Source organism: Jaculus jaculus, chromosome 3 (assembly GCF_020740685.1).
Source record: "Jaculus jaculus isolate mJacJac1 chromosome 3, mJacJac1.mat.Y.cur, whole genome shotgun sequence".
Lineage (NCBI taxonomy): Eukaryota > Metazoa > Chordata > Mammalia > Rodentia > Dipodidae > Jaculus > Jaculus jaculus.
The window spans coordinates 135,643,626-135,648,454 of record NC_059104.1 but is presented as its reverse complement, the minus strand read 5'-3'; positions in this window follow the sequence as shown (position 1 = coordinate 135,648,454).

The window sequence follows — 4,829 nt, the reverse complement described above, 5'->3', positions numbered from 1 at the left end:
GCCCAGTACTACAGTACATACTGGATGAGTGAACAAGCTGGGTACTGATGTCTATATAGGATGAAAGCAACAGGGTGGATGTACTCATCAGCAAGTTGCAAGCACAGTGAGAAAAAAGAAAAAAAAAAAAGACATTGTTTTTGCTAGGCTGTCACCAGAAGGACTTCCCATTTCCTCCTATACCTAATCCTGCCTGGAATGGCTCTCACAAACATGCTCAAGAGGTGTGTGTCTTTCTCGATTTCTGATCTTATTAAATTGATGTCAGAAAGTAACTGTCACACATCTTTAAAATGATATCAAAATATAGAAGGTCTGGAGAGGTTAAGGTGCTTGCCTACAAAGCCTAAGGACCCCACTTCAATTCCCCAGGACCCACGTAAGCCAGATGCACAAGGGGGCTCATGTGTTTGGAGTTCATTTGCAGTGGCTGCAGGCCCTGGTGCACTCATTCTCTCTTTTTCTCTGCCTCTTCTCCCCTGTCTCCCTCTTTCTCTCAAATAAATAAAAAAAATATTTTTTAAAAAAGAATACAAAAATATAGGAGGGGCTACTTGGAAAGAAGCAGGAATTCAGTGGAGGGAGGATAGGAAAAAGGGAACAAGGGAAGATGGTGAGAGGGGATTGTGATTAGGGTACATTGTATATATGTAGTATGTTGTCAATAAAAATGTTTAAAACAATAAAGTGAACTGTTACAATGTGTTGCTCTTTATCTCCTTGAACACCCCAAAAGGGCCATGTGGAAGTCTAGCCTGCATGTGTACCTGGTGTTTGCAGACACATTGTGCCTGTGCACATCGCCTTCCAGCAGGTGTGCTCTGGTGAGAACACAGGACAGCTCAGTGTGCTCTAACCATCAGCAGACACGGGCAGTGCCCCTATGGAGTAATTCTTCCGACCAGTGCCATGTCAGAGGCTCAGAGTTCATTTGAGGGTATTTGTGAGTAAGACAGTCAAACTGAGAACTTGGCTTTGCTGAATTAGACAGATCAGAAAGACAGCGGATCTGATTTCTCCTTGGGCAGAGGTTTGTTTGTCCTGAATTCAGAGCCAATGGCCCTATTAGTTTTGAACAGACTTAAATATTTTTCCACATTTGGGCAGAGCCCCTTAATTGCCACAAGAAGGGCACAATAACCATATTGTTATAACTCTCCCAGGATGGGGGCTGGGTACTATTTGTCTTTCATCCTTTCACTCTCCATCTTCTACACTGCCCAATAAAAGTTTATTGATTTGTATTGTAAAATGGATGGTTAAAACATGAGTCATGATGTAAATAAATTTTATATGCCATAACTTATACTTTCAGATAGGTGTTATAGCTCTCCTGGGAGCCTCTGTCTTAATTGAGTATGTGACTATTGCTCAAAAAGATGCAGGAGCCCTGTTGAAATTGCTTCAGGCACATTATATAAGTTACAGTAGATTATTCCATGTCAACTTTGTGGTATTGCATATGGATGCATTGTATATGTGTATATGTATATAGAACACGGATGCAATACTATGATATAATACCTGTGGGTATATGATATGCTTATTTTATAAAAGAAAATATTAGCAAAGACATTAACACATCAAACAACCCCCTTTGCAACATTTGCCATGCATGCTCTGCCTTCCTTTTCTTGAGTCCCAATTTAATAAAACGGCATTTGGTTTCCACTGAGCTTTCCAAATCTGTTAGTATTTGGTAGGTCAACAGTTATAATTATATGTTGACCCTGCAATATACTGTTGTAATGATGTGTTAATGCACAGTGATCCTTGGACATGACTTCCAGAATTGCTGTCTAATAACTATCACCTGGCAAATTACAACTGCACTCAGTGGCGAGAAAGCCAATTGCTGGAGATACGTCATTAGCCAAAAGATCAGTGAATGTGTGATTGGCACACAGCACTACGCTGAAAGTGAGCACTCAGAGACTGCTAAAACTTCTAAAGAACAGCGAGTTTGAAAAGGTCCTGGGTGAACAGTTGCAGGATAACATTTTAAAGGGTACTGGGCAGTGTGAAGGCATGGTGGAGCACAGCCCAGAGAACAGCCCCCACTCCTGGGAGACCAGTGAATGGCTTTCAATGGAGGCTTTTGCATTTATGATGGAGCCATGCAGGAGTGCATTCTCATCTTCAGCTAGAGAGGGCGAGAAGAGTGAAGGAGAGGTGGATGAGGTGAGGAGAAAGAGAATAATAAGGCACGAGGAAGAGACACACAGCTAGAGAAAGCACTGGGAGCAATGAGGAGGAGTTTGTTGGAACCTGACTTGGAGCCAGTCTTTTCCCTCAGCCCCACTGAAGGCAGGCTGCATGTCTGCACGCATGGCTTGTGCACCTCACACCAGAGTGTTGAGCTGTACATACATAGCAGGAGCTGATAGGTTGATATTAATTCACTGGGAATCTTTGCATTGCCTCACAGGTTCTGATGCCACTTACCAATCCACTGGGCCCTTGGCCTTTTCCTACATTGGGATGGATTCCTCCAGGTCCCGAGTGGTCTTTCCCAAGGAAATCCAAGTCTGCTTCTGAGTAAATCTAGGAGGAAACCTTGTAATTTCTTGGTAGTTTTTGAGTGTCATTCCTTGATATGAGGAAGGGGCTATTCCTTAGAGGAGAGCTTTAAGCTGGGAGAACGAGCTCACAGCGCAGACAGATGAATGGGCCAAGCTTGCTCTAGGGAACCACACAGTGAGCTTTTTATGTCACACAGGGTCTTTGGCTTGTCCTGACAGCACTGTAGACCACGTGCTTAACTTTTATTCTGAGCAACTGATGGTGACACCACAGTGAGCTTCATAAACATCCTCACCAAGCCATGTGCCACCTCACTCTCCTTGTCAGACCAAGTGACAAGGACAGAAAACAGCTTGTGGATTACCATGGCAGCCATCTGGAACCACCTCTCTGTGCTGTCAAGGGGTAGAATTTGACAAACAGCAACGATCTTTCTTTTTTCACTGACTTAAAGTTGATTTTCCAAATATTTGTATCACTTAAGGTATAGTGTTTTTTTTTTAAAATCACAAAATTTAGAGTGCATCTTCATCATCTAGTATAGACATATGGTACATTTTTATTTATCTGCAGTTAATATAAACAATAGAACCTGAACTAGCATAGGGCGAGCATTACTTAGTACATGTGTGTATATCACATTAAGGATCAGTGTCACAGAAGAGGGCATAACATGATTCCTGCCCTGGTCCAATTTACTTTTCAGATGGACACATCAGCAACACTCATAGTCTGGGGGGTGACCTGTGGTGAGGAAAGGTATAGCTGGCAGCCACGCTTGGGAAGTCATGTGAGGAGTGGCAGAGAGAAAGGGAGGCGGGCAAGTTGGAAAAGACATTTGGAGGCAGAACCAATGGTACTTATAGCTGAATCAGACTAGGGGTAGATAGGAAAGGTAAAGGACCAAGGATGATTTGGGGGTTTTCATGTTTGCCATTTGCTGATTGGTTAGTGGTACTATTGCTGGATTTGAGGAACCCCTGGGGATAGAAAATGTGGGAGGAAATTGGGTCTTTCAGACAGATCTGAATTTGAGGTACTACTGACTCACCAGCAGGACCGAGGCAGTTGTTGCCCAGCAGCCAGGAGGAGCAGCTTCCTATGGCAAGCGCATGCCCAGGTGCTTCTGGGAGTATGTGCTTCCTCAAGCTAATGTCCTTGCCATGATGTGTTAGTGAGCTTCACTGCCCTGATAAAACATTTGAGATACCAACTTAGATGGAAGAAATTTAAATTTTGTTGCATTGCTTCTGAGGTTTCGGTCCGTAGTTGCTTGGCCCTGTAACTCTGTGCTGGGACAAGGTGGGACTTCAAGATGATAGAATATGTGATGGAAGGAGCTTCTCATGTCTTGGCAGCAAAGGATAGAAGAGTAGAGAGGAGAGGAGAGACTGAGACTGAGGTCCCAATGTCCCCTCCAGGGGCATGCACCCAAAGACCTAACTTCCTTCCACTAGATTAGAATCACCTTTTAAAAGTTCCGCCACCTATTAACTGGCTGAGGACCAAGCCTTGGGGACATTTAAGATCCATCCCATAACACACAGTGTGCTTCTCTCTGGTATGTCTCTCAAGGACTGCTCAAGCTGCACAGCTTCCTTGAGCACTAGCTGAGCAAGTGTTGTTAATTCCATCCAAGTTCTCTATCTTGCCATGCCTAATCCTGTTCTCTCACCACACGCTGAGCATCTCCCAATGCACCTCTTGCCCACAAATATCTATTTCCTGACATTCTTTTTTTATTGGTTTTTCGAGGTAGGGTCTCACTCTAGTCCAGACTGACCTGGAACTCACTATGTAGTCTCAAGGTGGCCTTGAACTCACTGCGATCCTCCTTCCTCTGCCTCCCGAGTGCTGGGATTAAAGGCGTGCACCACCATGTCCTGACATTCTTAACTAAGGTGATTGATACCAAGAGTGAACCTAGCAAGTAGACACAAAAACAGGATGCTACAACCACCTGCCACCTGGGCGCAATGGCTCCACTAGAGGTCAGAAGCCTTGGAATCTACATGGGTGATGGTTTATCCTTCATTGGTGATTCCGCAGCTCAAGCATTTGACAGATGAATGGAAATGAAAATGAAATGGCAGGCTAGAGAGATGGCTCAGCAGTTAAGGTGCTTGCCTGTGAAGCCTAAGGACTCAGGTTCAGTTTCCCAGTGCCCAAATAAGACAGATGCACAAGATGGCACATGCATCTGAAGTTTGTTTGAAGAGGCTAGAGGTTCTAATGCACCCTCTCTCTCTCTCAAATAAGTAAGTAAATAAATAAATGAAAAATGAAAACGCAACAAAGTGAAATGG